Genomic DNA, 22,006 nt, shown 5'->3' with positions numbered 1-22,006 from the left:
CACGAAAACCACGACAGCTTCCCTGCCGGTTCTCCACACCGCTCTCAGGGTGGTTTCCCTTGAACACACGTAGGATCACAACACTCATTTATTTAACATCTTCAGAGTTCTTTCTCCCATTACCTACAGAATAAAACCTAAGACTTTCCACATTCTCACCCTATCTCTGCAGCTCCATTCCCTCTATTCTTTCAGTGGGCTTGATGCTCTGGCCCCCTGTCCCCCTAAGCTTACCAAGCTGGTTCTCACTTCCTGCTTTCTCTCATTTCATGCCCTCCCGCAGGCTCCTAAAGCACCTATTTTTTCCCCTGTGTTCTTGCCTTAACTCACTATGTCATTGTTGCCTTTTTTCCTACTGATATCCCAAACTAGACTGTAAGCTACCTCAGGGCAGTACTTCTTTTTTCCCTCTTATTTTCTTACTTAGAGCAGATCTTGCCACAAAGCAGGTATTCAGTAAATATGAGGTAAATGAATGAAAGGGGAAATAAATGAATCAGTGCTGGTTCCTCTGACTAGAATGCCCTCCTTTTCCATTTGTCCATCTGGGAAATCTCATTCATGTCCAAAGCAGCCAGCTCAGGCAACAGGCATCCTGAGAATCCTTCCTGCTGCTGCAGGTGCTCCCTTCCTGTAGCACTTGCCACGTGGCACCACAGAGCACTCAGGGCCTTGGACTTATGTGCCTACCTGGTCGCTCTATCTTGTTCCTCTTCATATGCTCAGGACAGTGGCTGGCCACATACCTGTGTCTGATGTCATATCTTATGAGGAATGACTATAGCAACTGAGATTGTAGAGCACAGAGAAAGGAGAAATAGGATTATTTTAATTAGGAGATTTAAAAAAATAGATGGCTGTTTGGCCTTGGTGTTGCAGTGGTAACTCACATCTATGAGGGGTAAAGTGGATAGCTCTCCAGTCTCTTCCAACTCTGGGTCTTTGTGACTCTTGAGCTCTGAAATTCAACAGAGTTGTCTTATCACTGAATTGATATGATAGTCTTGCTTCAGGCTAAGTGGCCCCAGGAAAGGGCTTGGAAGAAGTATGGCCCCCTTTGCAGCAGGTAGATTGTGGTATGAGAATAAGTGAGATGGTCACCGTCTGGGGCAGCAGAGAGGTCAAGGGAGAAGTTTCTAATCTCTCCCTGGCCTTATGGGAAGAAAGCTTCCCTGGTCCCACAGGGGTTGGGGCTGATGGAGCAGCTCGTTACAGCCTGCTCCAGCAGGCTCACTCCAAAGCCAGGCTCACTCCAAAGCCAGTCTGGCCACTGCACCACAGACCTTTGTCTCCCTGCATTTGGGGTGTGGAGACACAGCCTTGTGCCAAGGCCCCAATTCATTCGGGCTCAGGGCAGGTCTGAATTCTCACAGAGATCTAGCAGGAGGTCATCAGTGTGGGAAGGGAAAGGTCATGGCAAGACTGAATGCCCCTGTGACCCTCAGATGCAGGGCCACTTTGGCCCTGGGATATGGGTGGAGGGAGGGGTGGGAGGTCAGAGGGGATATATCCACAGAACCTCTCTGCCAGCATTCTTTAGCCACGAGATGAGATTTCCAGGAAACCTGTGGGTCAGCATAGCAAGAGCCTGGCCTCAGCTTTCAGGCCATTAATAAAGGTTCAGAGGACATGGTACCTTGTTCTCAAAGGCTCAGCTTCCTGGAAAGGGCATGCAGAAGACTGTTCCCTCTGTATTGAGCCTGCTTGGGTCTGCCAGGTGTCTACAGGTCTGCACTCTGAGAGTGGGATAAGAACCAGGCTGGCCGACAGGGAGCATTTCTAGGTTTTTCCTAAGAATAGAAGTGATAAGATAACGGCACTCAGGTTTTCTGTTCCATTCATCTTATCAAAGGGACAAAGTTTGTAAGTGCAGCGCTCACGTTTACAACCACCTGAGATGACATTTGACGGTTTCAGTGTCCCTCTGAAATGTTCCCCTTGCTTGACTCTCCCTACCTGTTCTCCCCGTCCCTAAACACCACACCACCTCCCCTCAATCCCATCACCAGAATCTCAGAAAACAATTCAACTCACAATAAACTAGTGAAACTCTTAAGCTGAGTTCCCTTCTTTGTCTTTGCAGTGAATTGGGGGGCCCTAGTGGCCCCTAAAACTTGCATCAGTAACTTGCTTCTGCCCTGTCACACTCAGCAGCAGGTCCCAGCTCGCTCGGACAAGGACTGGCCTGACCCCACTGTGGACCCTGGGCTGGAACTGGCCTGTGTGAAGGCGGAGAACGGTGCCCTCCCCTCTCAATTCTGGGAGGCTGCTATTCTAGGGAGAAATACAGATCTGGTAGACTATTTTTGAAAAGCAGTTAAAAACAATTTGTAACTGTAAGCACCTACCCAGAGAGTTGCTTGGATCTTTACAAAAACAACATCTGGGACTTCCCTGGTGGTCCAGTGGTTAAGAATCTGCCTTCCAATGCAGGGGACACAGGTTCAATCCCTGATCAGGGAACTAAGATCCCACATGCCGCGGGGCAACTAAGCCCGTGTGCCGCAACTACTGAGCCCACATGCCACATCAAAAGATCCCGCATGCCACAAAGAAGATCCTGTGTGCCACAACTAAGACCCAACACAGCCAAATAAATAAATTAATTAATTAAAAAATAAATAAATAAAACATCATTTTAAAAAATCTGTTGATTGTAGCTCAGTGCCTGTCACACAGAATCCATTCAATCAACATTTGGCAGATGTCACTTGAATTTGTTCTATCGACAATAATTTAATGAACAACAAACATTAGTTCTGGATACTGAGGGAGAAATAAAGAACAATGTCAAGTTCCAGTCCTCTGCTGTCCTACAATCCTGTGGGGGAAGAAAGACATGTATTTGAAGAGTAAAATCCCACTGCAAGGCAATCTATGACTAGGGCACATCTGTGCATTGCGGTCCTGCAGGCTATAAGAGCTGAGGGATGTTTTGCTTGGCTCAGCTCACCAAGTTGGCTGGGTCCTACCCAGTGTGCCCTGGGGCCATCTACAGCAGCTATGCAGGGCCGTGACTTCATCCTGTGGAAGGAGATGACCACATCCTCCTCTCTCTGGATGTTAAGGTCCAATTCTCCCAGCTCTAATTTGGCTGGAAACACTGTATAAACATCAGAGATGATGTCATAGGGGAGGATTACAGAGGATATGTTGGTGTTACATTATTTAATTTTGTCAGTGAGCATGATAAAGGTAATGGATTGGAATTGCTATAATGAGTGTTTTTGATGTTTGCCACGAGGAAATTGTTAAGGAAGGAAGATTGCCAAGGGTCATGAAGAGGAATCCAAAGCAAAATCAAGACTAGAAAGTTCTCCCCTTTCAGATCTTTCTGCTGCCTCTGTACCAGTTCATTCTGGAAATCACAGCATGACCAGACCAGTGGGCAAGCCTCATCCCTGAGTGAATCTCTTACCCGCTCCAGACAGATGGGACATCATACCTTCAGCTTCCCACTCATGAGCAGACTGGCAGTGTGTGCCCTTCTTAGCTGACCTCTGCATGGTCAGTCTACCACCTGTCAATTGTGTTTTCTCTTCCGTCTAGTTCTGGGCTCCCTGGAAGAAGATACTCATACAAGTATCTGTGGTGTTACTCTGATAGTTTCTACTGTTTGCAAGATGGCACTGTTCTGGCCTTTACTTAATTTCTCTGGTTCTTGACACAATTTATACATTTATGTAGCTGACCAATCTCCCCAACCATATTCCTGGGTTCCCCTTTTCCCTGGCCCATCTTGACCATGTTCAGGTGGGGTCTTTGTGTTTGCAAGTCATCTATGACAGCCTCCTACGCCACCCTCTTCTTCATACCTTGCCCTCCAGCCAGACTTCTGCAGACCAGAAATGGAGGAATTGGTGGTTATTCTGGCCTGCAAATTCTCCAGCTGTTTTTCCTCTCTTTTTAAAGGCTGGTCACCCTGCGATGCCCACGTGTTTATAGGTGTCTAGCCCACTTGGAACCTGGTTTTGAGCCACATCACTCTTCTGTCCTTATACTCCATGGGGTGAGGGATACAGTCTCTCTGGTTGTGCTCTCCCGTACCCAGCACAGCACAGGGATACTCTAGGTCCTCAATAACTATTTGATGAGCTAATTAATCGATAACCTAGTCTTCCAAGATTCTCACTTCTACCAGCAGAATGCCTCTTGCTTAACTCCATAGGGCCAAGAAAGTGAAGTCCAGATGTCCTCTCCTGACCCTCTCCCCCTGTCCACCACCTCCTTCCCAGTCCATAAGGAATTTCAGTCTGATCCCCCTTGCAGAACAAATCTATGCTAAAGGCAGAATTTTCTTTGAGGTCACAAGAAAGAATTTCAACATCAGCTGAAAATAAGCCTCCCAGGTCCTTTGTGATTTCAGTATTTGGCCCTTTGAACTTGTTGCTCACCTTCAGGCCTGGAAATCTCACTCTTTCATCTCTTTCCAAGACTGGTATTTTTCAGGTGAATTGGTAGGGGGTAGAGGGCAGATATGGGAAGGTGGGATGTGGCTTGAAGGAAGGTAAGGGATATTTTAGTTATAAATGGTCTTTGGCACCACTTTGATTTTCAGATGTCTTTGATTTCTCATCCGATAGATTTTCAGTGTTGTTCCCAAACGTCATTAGCCTTTTCCCCAGTTGCAAACATGTCAGCTGGCTGTGCCTATCCCTGAGGCATGAGAGCGGGTGGAGGCAGACACACAGTCCAGCGGGTGCAGGCCGAGGGAGGGCTGCCAGAGCAGGAGCAGATGAACAGAGGAGCAGCTAGCCGTTCCTTGGAGCCCACAGCCCACTGCGCCCACCCCCAGCCCTGTCCCCGCAACGCATCGCAATCTCCTTGCAGACAAGGCTTCCACTACAGGCCTCTTGCTTCTCTGACGCACAAAGAATGTCTGGCTTGGTAACCATTTATTCAGTGATTATAGGATTAACTGCAACCTGCAGCAAAGGTAAGCCTTTAAACAAAGGTTTTGCTTTGGTTTTTTGGAAGGGAAAGGAAAATATAGAACAAACAAACATATTATCCATTAATGGGCACTTTCAACTTAGGACTCCAGCAATTTAGTTATCAGCGAGGATATCCTCATGCAAGGAGGTAATCAAGTTCAGGCTGCAGTGCCCACATCCCTCCTTTTCGTCACAGGCTCAACCTTTGATTGCAGTTGCCATGGCAAGAAAATTGTTGCAAGAGAACAAGAGAATGATGGTGCCTGTACTTGGGAAGTGAGATGTTTATGAACATTCACATTTTCTTCTTTTTCTCTGCTAGAAAATAAGAAGGAATGGGGGATGGGAAGCAATCTCATGTTCTCTATTATGTGCCAGGCATGAGGCTAGGTGCTTAACATATATATTGTATGAAATATGTATGTATATGTGTGTATAAAGCCCTTTTTATTGTGAACTACAACTCACCTACCAAAGAGCACACAAAACAAAGATGTTCAGCTAATTGTATGTGCAAAACTGTTTGTAGAAATGTGTTCTTCCTTGAAAGAGGATTTACATTTACTTCTGCCAGGCAGTTGGGATGGTTCTAATCCGAAACACCTGGGAGGGTTTGTCTAATTCTAATTCTTCCTTACTTCTTCAGCATCTCAACTCAAAGTAAGAGGATTCACCATTGACCCTTTTCACCCCTGGACTGCAATTCATTCCCTTAGTTCAGCCTCTTAGCTTCTCTCCAACCCCTCAGGATTTACCAAATACTCTCAAGCTAAAGCAGTCCTATCTACCAGTTTACTGCTCTGGGCCTCTATACTGGCCTGGTAATTCTTCACGCTCTTGTTAGCACTCACTTTCTTTTTTTTTTTTTTTTAAGCTTTTCTGGTTATCATCAACAGGAAAATTGGTCTGAAATATCTAGTTTACCATTTTCAAACTTGGGTAGGCTAACGAACTCACTAAGGTCATACATCTTGAATAGCTTAGATAAGGCTGGCTACAAAACTTGTTTCTTTTGTTTTACACTAAGCTATCCTTTACTCTAACTGAAAAAGAAAGAAAAAAAAGAAAAACACCAGAGCATTTCAAATTGAACCAGAGTTTTACGTTGCCAGCTACAGAAGTCAAAATAATCTCTTAATATTTAACTATGAATCTCTTAAGTATGTTCTTTAAATCTTGTTCATCTTTGTATTCTCAGCCCCTAGCAGAGTAATTTCAGATAGTATTTGTTGAGTAAAAGAAGGAATAGGTAAACGGGTGAAATATAAAATTGCTAATGAAGGTACTTTCTACATGGACCACTAGATTCCTCAACCTAACGAACCCCCATCCAGTGTATCACAGAATATCCTCTCTGTCCAAGTTTCCTTTTCACGATAAAGTTTTTAAATGGTATGAGTGGAAAAGACCTGTAAGTTGAGGGTCTCCAATCTCAGCTCCTCAAAATATGGTGAGGGATCTTCAAGTTCAAGGCTGGTCTAGCTTCTTTCCAGGGAGCTCTAGGGCTGTAAAGGACTATCAGATGGTGGACTACCAGATGGATCCACCCACTGTCAACACAGCTTCAATATGCCCTCAACAAAACTCAGCATCTCTTCTCCCCCTACCAAACTTTTAAAAAAATATTTATTTATTTGGTTAAACCAGGTCTTGGTTGCAACACGCAGGCTCCTTAGTTATGATGGGAGAGTTCCTTATGTGTGACATGTGAACTCCCAGTTGTTGGATACATGTGGGACCATACTCCTACCAAGGAATCAAACCCGGAACTCCTGCATCGGGAGCACCGAGTCTCACAAACTGGGCTAGTAGGAAAATTCGTCGTTAGATCTATTTTTATCACAGAAATATCAGCCTTGTTTATTCCCACAAGCCTTCAAAGAATTGAGGCAACAACTGTCATGCTCTCTCCTCCCCATGTGAATCTTTAGTAAAAGATAAAAGATTCATTCGATTATGAGGAGAAGCACTAGTATAGATTCCTCTCCCCTTTTTAATTGCTTCTCCTTCACTTTGTTTACTGCCCCAGTTGGTGCCACTGCTTTTCCCACTTGCCTATACTAGTATCCTAATGGTCATCCCTTATTTCATCCTACCCCAAATCACCAACTTTGATGAGTTTTTAACCTAAATATTTCTCATATTTGTCCTTCTCCTGAACCTCTCCACTCTTACTGCTTGAATGTGGGCTCTTTTCAATGCCCACCTGGAGTGCAGCACTGGCTTCCTAATTGGTCTCACCTCCATTCTCTCTGGACCATCCTCCACAGAGAGACCAAACACAGCACTGCATTCTTTAAAGCTCTCAGTGCTTTCCTATCACCTGCAGACAATGTCAGCTCCTTTCCAGTTTGTAAAACTCTTCATAACCTGGCCCCTGCCTACCTCTCAAGCCTCATGTTCCCTTTTTTGAAGTTCATGTTCTAAAATTACCAAATATATTATGCTTCCAAACATGTCTGTTATTCCTTCTGCATGAATTTCTCTTCCTTCCCTCACTTCTTCATCTGCTTAATTTGTACTCCTTTTTTAAGAATCAGCTTCCCCAGGCTAGTCCAAGTGATCTTTCAGTGTGCTCCCAAGGTAGACCTCAATCATAAAACACAATCCATTATATTGAAAGGGTTTTATATTTATCGCTTTCCCTAATCTGTAATAAACTTGAAGGCATTCTAGCTTAGTGGTAGCACTTAATAGGCCTTTAATAACCTCTAGGTGTTCGTTCTTCAGTTTGAAGAGTTTAATTGAATAATAATATTTAAGATGAATCAGAATTAGAATGCATATTGTCCAAGTATCTTAGTCATTTCAATAGGTGGTTTGTTATGTTGTTTCTTGAGTTTTATTTTTCTCTTATTTTTATCACTATTAATAAGCATTAATATTATATTATTGCTACCTTAAAGGTATATTATATTTGCTACCTTATTAATCTTTATTTTATTATCCGAAGAGTTGATTTTTTTACATAACTGGATGGGTGTATTGAGAGTGAGATCTCATTTTCTCTTTTTAGAGCCCTCACATATTTTGATGTTCTTTTCATTCTCCTTCTTCATGGAAAGAGACTTGTGTTTTTTTTTTTTTTTTACTGTGCCCCACAGCATGGAGCTTTATTTATTAATATGTTACCTTTATTAATACGTTACCTTCCTTCTAGTAGGATTGGGTCCTACACTGTTTTATGTCTTCATTTATTCCACATGCTAACGAATTCCTTATGTTTGTGTCCTGGAAGCCCCTGATTCCTCAGAGTAAAACCCTTCCTTCAGCAGAAATGAGAAATACCCTTGCTGGTTATTCTAGTTGCAAGAGCAATATTTAGTCTTGTTCTCCTCACCCTGCCATCAATCCTGGGCTCACTGTCAACCTTCTTGCCTTTGATGTAAAAATTCCAGCTTGCCTTGGCTTTCTGACAGTAATGGTGGTGCCTGCTTCAATGCCTATCACCAGTGGTTTGAAGAGGCAAGAAGGATATGAAGGGAATGGATGCTTTTTACAGCCGACTTGGCCTGTACTTGGTTTTATTGCTTTATTCCCTTACAACTTATAACGCTTGAAAGGCAGTACAAAAGCTTATTAGCCCAGTGTCTGACAGTTCAGAAACTAGTAACCTTCAGACTGAGGTTCCCTCCATTGACTTACTCCGTGTGGCAGATTAAACTTTCCAAAAATGGCCACAGCTCTATTTCTCATCCTCCATGCTATTCCAGGACCTGTCAGAACCGTATCAAGAAGTGAAGTCTATCTCCTCTCCCTTCAAACCTGGGTGGATCCTGTGACACCCTGGATGAGTATAACATAATAGAAGTGACACTGAATAACTTCTGAGGTTAGGTTATAGAAGGCAGTCTACACTTTGGGAACTTTGATTCGACCTGTGAGAAGTCCACTTACCCTGAAAGGCCATGTGGAGATATCACATGGAGACAGAGAGAGATGCCCAAGGGACCCCAGCTCTTTCAGCCTCCAGTTTTGTGTCTTCCCACCCAAGTAACAGAGATGTGAGTAAGTGAGCCTTCAGAGGATTCCAGCTCCCATCCTGTGAGGGTGGATCAAAAGTTTCCCTCCATATCTTTCCCAAATTGCAGACTTATGAGCAAAATAAATACTGTTGTTCTAAGTCACTAGGTTTTAGAGTTGTTTGTCATGCAGGAATATATGGGCAGAACACGCCTCATCATCAGAGTTCAGACAGAGACTCTCATTTGATGCTTTTTCTGTAAAGGTGGAAATTTGAGATTCTAGATGTGCCCTTAGATGGCAGAATGGGATGATAAGTCAGAGGGCTTTAAACTCTTTGTGTTGAGGCTTCTGTGTGAAAATAACACTGGAGATACTTTTTCAGGGCCCTTTGGAGGCTGGGAGAAAGAAAGAGGAATTAAAGTGGACCAGAAGGAAGAGAAGCATGTGACAGACAGGCTATTCCCAGTACCTCCACATCAGAGGACGAGAGACTACCATTTCTTTCTCTGTGTCATGTATTACAATCCCAATTCCCCAACAGTGTTCACTGCCCTAGAGAAGAACACAAGAGCCTTACTTTTCCTAGTGCATGATTCTTCCTACAGAGAAAGAAGACTTGTCTCCTTCTTTTCATTTGTCACTTATATTTTTAGGGCATCTGACCTCAGGGATCAGGAGAAAGGTGGGTGACTGTGCATGGTGCTGGCTGAGGATTACCATGACTTTTGGATGCCACTTGCTCCTGACATGCTTTGTTCCTTCACAGGAACTCACATCTATAGGCTCTGTGACTTACAATGACAAAGGCATCCTAGATCCTAAGATGATCAAGGATTTGTCACTAGGTTTCATATATTTAGTTTTAAGATGTGATATAAAGACCAATCTAAAAAGGAAGACCACCATTTGTTCATTTCTTTACCTTAGTACCATACAGATGCCTCTGTGTAGGGGTGTGGGGTGGGAGGTATAGTATATGTACTCAACAGATCAAGGACTAAACAAGTTCTCCTAGAAGGGTTGAGGTGTTTTACTCATTGACAATGTAACATTCCTTATACTGGAATTTCAAGTAGGCTAATCAGAATTTTCTTCTGCATGTTTCATTTAATATCTTTGTTCACTGTTACTGGATGTGGACATAGGCATCCCATGTGCCACTGTCCTGGAAATGGCAGACTTGGAACCCTTGAGTCCCAGAATCTGGGACAGGCAGTTGGAGGATCAGTTGGTCTACCTTCCTCTTTCCCCCTCCTATCTTCCTGTCCTCCCATGTCCTCTCTCCAGTCCTTTCTTTGCTGTGCAAGACCACATCCTAGGGTGGAAGTAGAGGTAGAAATGGAATGGTAATGACAAGTTCCTGTGGGTGCAGGAGGATAGGCTCCACGCACCCCACTGTGCTTCACAGTCACCCATGTGGCAACTGTGGTGAGGTGGTGAGGGAGAGCACTGCATCTGAAGCCAGACCTGTGTTCAGATTCAGCCTCTGAGGCTTGATGGCTGTGTAACCTCAAACCAGTCATTGAGTCCCTTTTTATTTTCTATCTCTAAAAAGATAACTCAGCCTGCAGAGAGTTGTTGTGAGGACTAAGTGAGATGATGTATTAGAAAGAATTTTTTAACCTATGAAACACTCTACTAATGAATTACTATGTCTGTTAATAAAGACATAAGAAGGGATGAAGGGGTGAATCTAAGGGGCTATTGAAGGCAACAACAATGAGCAGACAGATGGGAAGAGAGGAGAGACATCCTCACAGGCAGAGGGTATCTGGACCAGAGTTCCTGCCAGCTGGGTCTAACCCAGTAAAGGGAAAGTAGAGGCTCACCTGGAGGTGTGCATGTGCCCAAACTGAGGTAACAGGTAAGAGGGGAGAGCAATTGAATAATAGCAGTCATGTGCTCCACACTGGCTAAATGCCGGGACAATGCTGAAGCCTTACATGCTCATTTACTTCTCAGGACAACCCTGTATAACAGGTGCTAGTATCCTTACTTATAGAGAATAGGTTCTGATAGGTACAAGAAATTTCTAAAAACCTCACATCAAGTAAATGGCAGAAGATGGATTCAAATCTAGATTTTTCAGACTCCAAAGCCCCAGCCAGGAAGATGGAGAAAAGGTTTTATTTTGTTTTAATGAATTTTTATAACAAGGAGGAGAGTCAGAAAAACCTACTGTGAGGCAGTTCCTAAAGCCGAGGTTTCAAAGAACCAGGGTGAGTGAAAGAAAGTAGGTGGCGGGACAAGTCAGAAGGTCCAGATGAGCCACAGAGACAGAGGCATATACCATCCTCCCTGTGGAATGGCTCGTGGGTGAGCTGGATGCATTTAAAGTGCTGTGGACAGAGCAACATCCTACAGCCTATTCTAGGTGAGGACCAGAAAGTCTTCATCTTGGGTCTACCTGTGCTCCTGTTCTTCTCTTTTCGTTGCAGTTAATAGTATTAGTGAATGGCGCAGACCAGCATTTACCACAGTATATTCCAGGGCACATTAGTTCTGTAAGATGTTAATGGATAAGACTTGGAAAAAAGGGTCAAGTAAATTCACTTCAATTTAATTTAAGACATTTTTTGAAGACCCACAACAGGGCTGTGAACTACAAATTCAACCATGAAAAATACAGATAAAGTTCTTGTCCTCATGGAGCTTGTAGCCTAACAGTCAAGTAAGTTTGGATATGTTATACCAAAGTGATGTAGGTTTCTTTACTGCAAACATTTCAGGGTTTTATGATGCATGCATTTCAACTTTCCAAGAGGAAGGTAGAGTATGCAGGGTATACTCTATGCAAAAAAGGGTACAGAGTATGCCAAATATCTGACCATGCAATCCTATTTTATTTGCCATAAAGTCTCTTCTCATGGCCCCAGAGCTGGTGTTCTGCAGCAAAAGCCTGGAGGAAATGCTGGGGGCAGATAGAGAAAGAAGGACATACACCACCTCCACCTTGCTACATGTCACCACTATATTGGTAAAGTGACCAAAAGAGATGATGGATAACATTTAAGCCCAGGACATGGCATTCAGGTGATGTAAATATGGGGGACAGTGGTCCCCGTTTGTGGACATTAAATGACAGCTACCTCTCGACACTGAATTCTGATGGAGAGTCAAGGCCACCTAGAAATTGCCAGAGGAAAGTCTGAGGGGATGCATGGTTCTCTATGCAGGACGGAGAGGCTCACTGGGCCAAAGGAGTAGCAAGAGATGGAGGCATAGTAAGTGGTGAGTGAGCAGTGGGTAGGTCCTTTCCTCCTAGGCCATGAGAGAGAGGGGATAGCGTTTCTTGTCAGAGTCTTACAGGAGGACCTAGGTGGCAGCTGTGCTGGCATGGGCCTGAGGGTGGAGCGTGTTCCATCTTGTGTATAATATAGACAGAAGCACTGCATGGGCCAGCAATCAAAGTTTATCACTCAGGCAAACAAGCCCAGGAAAAGAGCTGACAGATGGCTAGTCTTTTTTTTTTTGTCCTTCTCCAGGAAGACAGTTTGATCTTGGTTACCCTCTGGGTTTTTCCTCTCTTTCTCTGATCCTCTCGCTCTCACGAGATGTGCCCTGCACAGGCGTTACATAACAGACGGCCTGCAGGGAACACCTATACAAGAGGGCATGACAGTCAGACAATGGGCGGGCAGAGCTGCCCTGAGAAAATGGAGTCATTCATGAGGCCTGTGAGAGGCGGCTCTGTTCCCGGCTTGGCTCGCTGGTAAATGAAGTGCGCTGGGGACAAAGAGGGAAACTTTACACTCTTGCAATTTTCCCACAGTGGCAGGCTCACAGAAAAACAAGGCACTAGTTGGCTTAGAGGAGAAAAGGCAACCATATCCATAGACTTTGCTTTCTCTCCCAGGTCGTTGTCTTGTGCCAAAACCACAGAATAATCTCCCAGTGAGGGAACAGCAAGGCTGACTTGCTGTGGGCCTAAAAGGCAGAAGCCAGAGGGTATGTGTGGGTCTGCCTTCTGCTTCTGTCTGTTTCATCATCGCTCGATGGGTTTTCACTTCTGAATCACTCCTATTTTACCTCTGTTCCAGCTCACTTTGCAGGGAAAGAATGTTGTCAGTGAAGATGATTACTCTGAAACAGAAATAACAACATCTTCTCTAAGTGCAAAATGGGCTGCATCTTCTTCCACAGAGCCAGCCAGCTCACCTGTTCTCAGGCACTCTTCAGTTCTAGGACAGGATGACCATTGCTCCAGGCCTGTGTCTGGAATCACATCCAGAAAATATTTAGCAGCTGGGCCCAGGGGCTCTTTGCATGGGAATTTTGTACTGTAGGTATATTGCTGCTTTGACTTACAATTCACAAAGTGCCAAAAATTTAACCTAAAAGTTATGCGTGTCTTCTAGTGTTTCATATAAGACTAAATTTCTTGCCAAGATACCAAAATTATAACAAAGAATCTTACATATTAAAGAAAATTCCCAAACCCCACTAAAAACCTACTTATCTTGGTACAAAGCTCTTGTCCAAGTTAACTATTTAAAGAGATTTTTGGAATCTATTGTAGAATGATTGGACACATGGCACTATCCCTACCACTAGGAATTCCAGTGTAATCCCCAGTTGCAGAGTGGATCCCTCTGTGAGGTAAGTAAGTATAATATAATCATATAAGATAGGAAGGTCCCTCTTTATCTACCCTGGAAGGTTTTCTCCTTACCCAGTACCAGAGGTCTCCACAGGATAAAGAAGGGGAGAAGAGAGTTAGGAGGTGTAAAACACTTCCAGAATGATATGAAGGCACTAGTGCTGTCCAGTCTGGGATACAAATATAGTAAAATAGACCTGGGTTTGTAAGCGCAGCCCCATATGAGGAGGCTCTGTCCTTCTGGGCACTAAGCCTATGATGTGATCAGGTGCCAGCTGAAGAAAATGGTGGTTAAATGCTCTGGAATGAGATAGATGGGTCTGTATCTTAACTTTAAAACTTGGTAACTATGAGACCTTCAGGAAATTACTTTGCTTTTGTTTCCTCAACTGTACAATCAGAATGGCCACAATTTATAGGAAGGTGGGAAGGGGTAGACCAGACATCTGTCCCGGGAGAACTGGAGGACGTGAACTGTAAGGCACCCCCCATCTCAGGCCATTCACAACACTGAGCAGCCTCACGAAGCAGGTGGCAATTTTTTGAGAAGAATCCTCATTGACTTGGGAAAACTTCACACAGACCAGTATCGTGTCATGCACTGGGGCCTGGAAACCACTGCACAGATTATCTGCTGTGGTTGAATCCTACACTGACTTTAATGATATTCTTTAAAGAGTAACCTTTCAAGTTTTCTCATTTATGCTTCAGGTGTAAAAATGCAGCTTTCACCAAATCCATGGGCCTCCCCTAACTGCTTCCACTTTAGAATTTGAGGGAAGAATCAAAAGCCTGTGGGCTTGCAGATGATCAGAGAATAGGCAGTCACCAACATGTTTGGAGCACCTATCATGTCCCAGATACCATGCAAGACTTGAGTTACTTATGGTAGTTACAACAGAGTGGGAGATAGAGGTGAGGAAGTGGGTTAAATGTTACAAGAATGAAGCCTGGGAGCCTCTGGGAGTATGCCCTAACCAGAAGAGCAGTGGCTGGGGAAGATTTTCCAGAGGAGGTGATACCTGAGCTGAGTCTTGAAGAATATGTCAGCCAGGTGAAAGTATTGAGTGTACCCAGGCAGAAGGAGCCAAGCATGCAAGGCCATGGAAGGCAAGAGGGCATGCATGTTTGATACACTGCAGTAGTTCCACATGGCTGGAGAATTAGAATGTGGTGAGATGAGACATGGTGAATAGGAGCCAGAGATGTAGACAGGGCCCAGATCTCCATAATATTCTCAATTAGCTCTGAGACATCATTTCTCCCCAAGGAATACCTTCAATAGGGATATTTACTGCTCTAAGCATTTACTGATAATTTAATTCTTCAAATGGAATGGTAAAGCAGAGAAAGACACTGGGTAATGTTTCACATGTTTTCACGTCAGCAGTCCCTTTAATGACCTTTTTCTTTCCAATTTGAAAAGAATTCTTCAGGCAATTTAGTTTATGCTTCCATAACTATTTATCTTCTCTCTACTGACCTTTGAAACTGATCTTTGTTGAAAAAGCTATTTTTGACCAAATTGATCTAGATTACTCATTGACTAGTCTATTGACCACAGTTGCCTTTCAAAAGGGCTTCACCTTTTAAGCTTAATGATAGCTACCATTATTGGGCTATTATTATATGCCTGGCACTGTGATAAGTGTTTTGAAATATTGTTATTCAATCCTCACAACAAATCAGTGAGAAAGATACTACTATTATTTCTTTTGTAATTTATACATATTTTATATCTCATTCTTTTTTTTGAGGTGTAGTTGACTTACAAGATTATATAAGTTTCAGGTGTACAACATAGTGATTCACAATTTTTAAAGATTATATTCCGTTTATAGTTATTATAAAATATTGTTCCCTGTGCTGTATAATATACCCTTGTTGCTTATTTATGTTATACATGGTAGTTTGTACCTCTTCATCCTCTCCCCCTACCTTTCCCCTCCCCCTCCCCTCTCCCCACTAGTAAACACTAGTTTGTTCTCTATATCTGTGATACTATTATTATTTCCACTTTACAGATGAGAAAAATGAGGCTTGATAAAGCAATAGCTTATAAATGGCAGAACTGGGATTCAATCTGTTTGATTCCAAAATTTCTACTCTTCACCATTTCACTCCACCACTATTTTAATATACTTTTGAGGGGAACAACTTAAAACAAGATGTATGAGAATCACTTCCGGGTGGATAGTCAAGTTCTTAGACCAGAAAACACCTTTTCCTTTGCAGATAGAAGGCAGCTGTAGGGCTGCATCCTGCAGACCTACAAGCCCAGCTTCAAGAGCAAAGAAAGAGCCCAGAGTCAGCCACAGAGACATCAATTGCTTAATGGATGAGGGAGCTTACATGTCTGAAGCAAGGTCCTGGAGCAACGACAGGCAGGACATGGTGACAGTCTTCACTCCTGGAAGGGGGGCAGGGAGGGGAGATTACCTGTTATAGGGGAATTGATGTCAGGTGGGCTCATTAGTTACCAGGGAAACCAGTAGAGGGGCACACCCCTCACCACCCCTTTGATAAGAACAATCACTAGCTGGGGTCTGGGACAAGTACATAGGAAAATCAGTCATGTGTATAGGGTATAGGTGAAGCAGGCACTGGTCGGGCAGGGGATGTGCTGTCTTACAGAGAGCAAGAGAACAGACATCTTGAGCGGCCTGACCATATAGCAGCAAAGCAGCAAACAATCAGTGAATGTTCTAAGAGGTGATGGGGGAGATAGGAGGTCAGAAAAGAACTTCTCTCTGTGATGTGAAAACTTGAGTTAAGATACCTCTGAAGAACTTTAATGCCAATTTTCTGTAAAACTCTCATTCTTTGAAGTATGGACTTTAGTTAATAATAATGTATTGGGACTTCCCTGGTGGCACAGTGGTTAAGAATCCGCCTGCCAATGCAGGGAATACGGGTTTGAGCCCTGGTCCAGGAAGATCCCACATGCCGCGGAGCAACAAAGCCTGTGCGCCACAACTACTGAGCCTGCGCTCTAGAGCCCATAAGCCACATCTACTGAGCCTGTGTTCCACAACTACTGAAGCCCGCGTGCCTAGAGCCCGTGCTCCACAACAAGAGAAGCCACTGCAAGGAGAAAGCCCATGCACTGCAATGAAGAGTAGCCCCCGCTTGCTGCAACTAGAGAAAGCCTAGGTGCAGCAATAAAGACTCAATGTGGCCAAAAATAAATAAATAAATTTATTTTAAAAAATAATAATGTATCAATATCGGTTCCTTAATTGTAATAAATGTACCATGCTCATGTAAGATGTTACTCATAGGGGAAACTAGGTGAGGGGTACATGGGAACTCTGTACTATCTTTGCAATTTTTCTTCAAGTCTAAAACTATTGTAAAAAATAAAGTTTGTTTTAAAAAACCTCATTCTCCAAAGCCACATACATATTCCAGAAGAGCTTTTATTCTTAGAAACAATTGATTTGCTAAGATCATGGCCCAGATTAGAATGAGCAGTAATTATTAATGATTAAAGTTTAGTGCAGAAGTTCCAAAATTGTACACAGGAGTGTTTATGTATCTCTAAATCTATATGTGTATGGAGACATATATATATATATATATATCAGTGATTCCTGTTGCTCTTTATTTTGTAGACAAAGCATGATTGACAAAAAGTATGTGTCACACACTTTTTTACCTCATCATCTTTGAACTGCATGTTACTGACTCAGGTCCCTTTATCCATCTCTTAAGAGCTGTTGCATTAGTCAAACTGCCTGGGGTTGAAGAGGAGGCTTCCAAAGAGCTGATCTCGTAAATTCAAACTGGCAGGCTGGCCAGTTCTCAGGCACATGAAAGTGTTCTCTGGTGCTAAACACCCCATTCTAGTTGTGTCCATTTGGGGGGCATGGTTGTTACAGCCTTGATGCATTCACTGGGCTGCTTTTCCCTCTCATCTACCCTGCCCCAGCCAGATTAAGGAGAGCATGTTTTATGAAGAAACCAACTCCCTTAGTCAAGATTATTCAACTCCTTGTTACTCTCATCCCCTTTCTCCAGGTGGAGATCTGAAGGGTCTGAGGAGGGAGGCTTCCTGTTGGAGGTTGTATAGTCAGGTTGGAAGCCAGCAGTTGGACAGAGGGAGAAAGATGCTCAAAAAGTCTTGCTTCCCAGGGCCCCATCCCAACCACACCACTTCTCTCTCTCTTTTTTTTAGATAACAGTGTAAGGAGGTTAGTCAACATGAGTTTAATTATTATCCAGAAAACCATTAAGGGCTGGATGAGCTCACTCACAGAGGCCACTGGATTTCGGAAGCAGGGATTTTTATTTCCTCTGGACTGGGAGAGTTGAGTCATATAAAAGAACCCAAGCTTTACTGAATTCAGACCCACATTTTGTTTCCAGCCAAAGGTCATCTTGAAGCAGAGTGGGAAGCAAAACTTCCCTATAAGAGGGTTAGGCTCTGAGGTTGGTTCCCCTATTTACATTCAGACAACGGGAGGGCAGTTGATTGTTTTCACGGTGTGCAAAATAGTTTCACTTAGTAAAAATAGTTCTCAGTATATTTAGTTTACTCTCTCTCTGCCATAATGCTTATGTGGTACCCCCATAAATCTCTTCTCTTATTAGGATTCAGGGGCCTACTGACTAGCCCTTCTATAGATTGGGATCTAAAAAAGGCAATTCCTTCTTTGGTGTGAGCTTTTTCAGAATGCCTGTGCAAGGAATAAGAATTTGCTGGCCATCTTCCTGGGAGGAGACATCTGTATCAACTATAAGATCTGGCTTCTAGGTCACCAAGAGTTAGAAAGAGTTGAACAACCACCCTGGCCCCTTGGCTTGTGAGGAGCTCCCTCCAGGGTTAATAGGAAAAGAGATGAGGGCCAGGAGGTGGACACGGTCAGCCATTCTCCAAAGCCAGAATTGGACCTTGGAAGCCTTATGTTTTCTAAAATGATATAGGAAAATTAAGGGGAACCAGTAGACGAGGGACTTAGCAAGGCTGAAGCTACAGCACAAGGTCACATAGACTCTGAATGAACAAGCTGTGTCTCCAACACAGGTTTTATCTGACTCCAAAGTTCAGGCCCTTCTACTTGAGATTTAAATCTCTCATGTGGAATATGGTCAGTTAAGGCTGCAAAAGGGAAAGGAATGGAATCCCAGTGTTGAATATTTATGAATATATAAACTCCTGAACACTGTCAACAGTAAATAGATGGGAGCTCACTTCAGATATAATTATAACCATGCCAAAAAGTCATAATTAACATTGAAAACCTTTAGTGCACTTGCTATCGGAGCTATTGAGTATTCCTAACCCTGTGGTGCGGAAGAAAAAAAATAAAAGCCTGAGAATTCAGCTCATTTACTCAAGTCGTTGACACATCAAAGGAAAAGCTCTTCTAAGTCCATTTAGGTGGTTTAGGGCTGGGGAACATGCCCAGAATCCCTAAATAGAAATAAGTATTGGTCATCAGAGCAGTGTGGTCTGGCTGAGAGGTCACCTCGGACTCCAGAAGTTCCTTGTTCAACTCTGGTATCTAAACATCCAAAATGCCTTATTCACTTCAGAGGGTGAAAAACACTCAATTCCCCAGGATTGTCAGATGGAGTTTTCCAGTATAAAACATCTCAGTCGCTGGGAATCCGGCCAAAGTAAACTCCTGGTCCTGACCCACCCATACCTCTGAACTGGCTGGGAAGGGAGAGAGGGAAATCCCAAAACAAATGTAAAAGCAGTTTGTCAGTTTGTGCTGTGGCCCTCCCCTCCCCCGGGGGGAAGGTTCACTCCAGGTGAGACAGGATCTGGGGAAAGCTGTGGGTGATGAACTGTCAATGGCATCTCTGTTTGGTTCCAGGGCTGAGTGGGGCCGTGGCTTACATAACAGTTTGGCAGGGGTACGCAGCCAGGCGGAAGCACGCGGGTTTCCAGCAGCATATAATCATCTTTGATTTCTCTGTTTGTTCGGTAGTTTTTAATGTGGTGGGAGAGGCAGCGGTGCAGAAGGAGCAGGATTCTGACATGCTGCAATCTTCTGTTTTCTTCTACAGAACAAATAGCCCCAAACGGATCCCTGTGGCCAGAGAATTAGCAACTGCCACACAGTTGCTAAGTCCTCTCTGGGGCAGGAGCTGCACTGGAACCCAGTCCTGACCTAAGAAGGCCAGAGATTGACCTAAAACGTGCACATGAGCCTGATGGGCTGCTGGGAGGTTGGGGTCCCTGGCAGTGCCTGACACTGTTTGCCGTCTTGGCTGCGAGGACTATCGTGTCCCCCTCTGATCGTGCAGGTTGCTGTGTCCCATGCCATGTTCACCCAGAAAGGCAGGTAGTCAGCCCTTGTGTCTTGCTAACCAATGTCTCTCTCTCCGGACCACCTCCATGTAGGTACCAGGCTGATCATGTTGGAACCATGAGCATGTGGGAGCGACCAATTTACACAGTAACGTTCACTTGATAAAAGCACAAATTTCCAGCTTCTTTTGATCCTAATTTACCTGGAGTTGAGTAGCAACTATCCCCCTGAGAATGAGAACACGCTCTCTACTGGCTGTAGTCCCCACCAGTCCCTATCGTCCCTCACCTGGAGGTCTCTTCATTTACTTATTTTACTTTTCTGGTTCTTGCAGACATTTTTAGGTTGAGTTCCCTGTCCTATCTTAATTGTAATCATTTGCTATCATAATCATCTGCTTACCTCTCTGATCTGCCCGATAGACTGTGAACTCCTTGGGCAGGGGCTCAAACTGATCATTGATTTATTGAACAACTATCTATGGAGTCCTCACCTTGGGCAGAATGAAAAGTACTAGTTATTTTGTCAGGAATATAGTATTCATCATGGACTTCTAGTGCCTAGCACTGAGCACCTGCTCTCTATATGTATTTAGATTAAATGAATAAATGACTACTTCTTCCTTGTGAGACATGTTGATCTTGGCAGTAGGGTTCTGTTACCAAATATTCCCATGCTGTCAACCTTGTAAGCAGGTTTCCTGATAGAGTGCACCTTGTTATGCAAGTAATTTGCATGAACTTGTGTAATGTTGTTTTGCTCAGCTATTTCCCTATATTCAGATATTTCTAATCCCCAGCTTGCATCTCTAGCCTCATTTTTGGCTACTCCCTACCCTATCCAGCCATGCAGCATTGCTTATATGACGTCTCTGTATCCACTTCACTCCTGGGACATCCATGCCCTTGCTCACACTGTCTCCTCAATCCGGAATGTCCACAGTCTTGCCCTTTACTTCACCTCCTTACCACCCCTCCTGGCCAGCTCCCAGCCCACTCATAAGACTCAGCTCACACGTCACCTCCCCTAGGAGCCTCCGCTGATCTCTCCAGGCTGGGTTAGAGATTTCTACTTTCTGTTCTTGATTTTTGTGCAGATCTTTTATGAGTCTGTCTCCACCACCATGCTGACAGCCCCTGAGGTAAGGGACTGTGTCTTTTCACTTCTGGATTCTGAGGGCCAAGCACATAATAGGAACTTTCTATATGTAGAGAGAAGACAATTCAGTCATGCTGGTAGATGAGACCCTAGCCCGGCCCAGACCCATTATTAGCACCACATCGGTGCACACACATCCTCAACCCTGACACTCCCTGCAGAGGCCACATTACCTGCCAAGGAACCAGCTGGATTCTTGCTTTGTACAGAGACTAGCTCTCTGATGACATATCATGTTCTTTCCCCATTATAATTACTACCCAGGCTCTGTGTGTTTTCTCAAGCTTTCAGTGTTTGAGTACATGAGATTCTTTTGCTCTACATAAGAAAGCAATGCCATATGTTCACTAGATGGAAATTCCAGAAAGCTTCAGAAAAGCAACCAGGTTTTTGCTGTAGAACAGCCCCAAAATACCTCAGTGGAATTCGGGGTGGGAGGCAGATAAAATCATTTCAGGAAAAACTGAGGGCTCTTAGTTATGTGTGATTTCTGCTCCCTTTCTTCCATCTTAGAGTTTAGAACTTTTATCTCAAGTCCATTTCAATGGGATCTATGCCCCAAGGAAAATGAACACCCTCCTTAAACCTCAGTCTAGCAGCCCCAAGGGTGATGGTTGCCTCTAGGAATTCATGGCTCAACCCTACAAAGCACTTGCACCTACCATATACACACCAGCTGATAGGTGCTTTGGGGTCATGGAGATACCAAACACATTCACAAGGCTTACCTTGAGGACCAGATGGAGAGGAGACACACGTACAAACCACAGCAGCAGGAGGCAAATTGGAACAACTGGTGTAATAAAAGTCAAGTCAGTTGCTGTGGAAAAGTAGAAGAGGCAGTTAATCCTATAATGTCACCCCTGCTTAAGACCATTCAGTGGTTCCCCATTGATTTGCAGGTAAAGTCCAGATGCCTTAATATGACATTCAAGGCCTTCTGTTATCCAGGTCTTGGCTGTTCCTCAGCCCGCTTTGTCTCCTTGGTGCTTCCCCTGACCCACACTCATGCCCAGTGCTCCAGCCATGGGGATCCACTTGTTCCCAAATGAAGCATGCTCTCCTTCATCTCTCTTCATACCTGC

General features: G+C 43.9%; 1 pseudogene; it reads right to left on the bottom strand.

The window, feature by feature from the left end:
- Nucleotides 1–6,786: 6,786 nt before the first annotated feature.
- LOC132484853 (U5 spliceosomal RNA) lies at nt 6,787–6,910 on the bottom strand (annotated as a pseudogene).
- Nucleotides 6,911–22,006: the final 15,096 nt, after the last annotated feature.

Source organism: Mesoplodon densirostris, chromosome 2, assembly GCF_025265405.1.
Source record: "Mesoplodon densirostris isolate mMesDen1 chromosome 2, mMesDen1 primary haplotype, whole genome shotgun sequence".
Lineage (NCBI taxonomy): Eukaryota > Metazoa > Chordata > Mammalia > Artiodactyla > Ziphiidae > Mesoplodon > Mesoplodon densirostris.
Note: the sequence above shows the minus strand (reverse complement) of the source record. Positions and strands in the feature narration are given on the sequence as shown.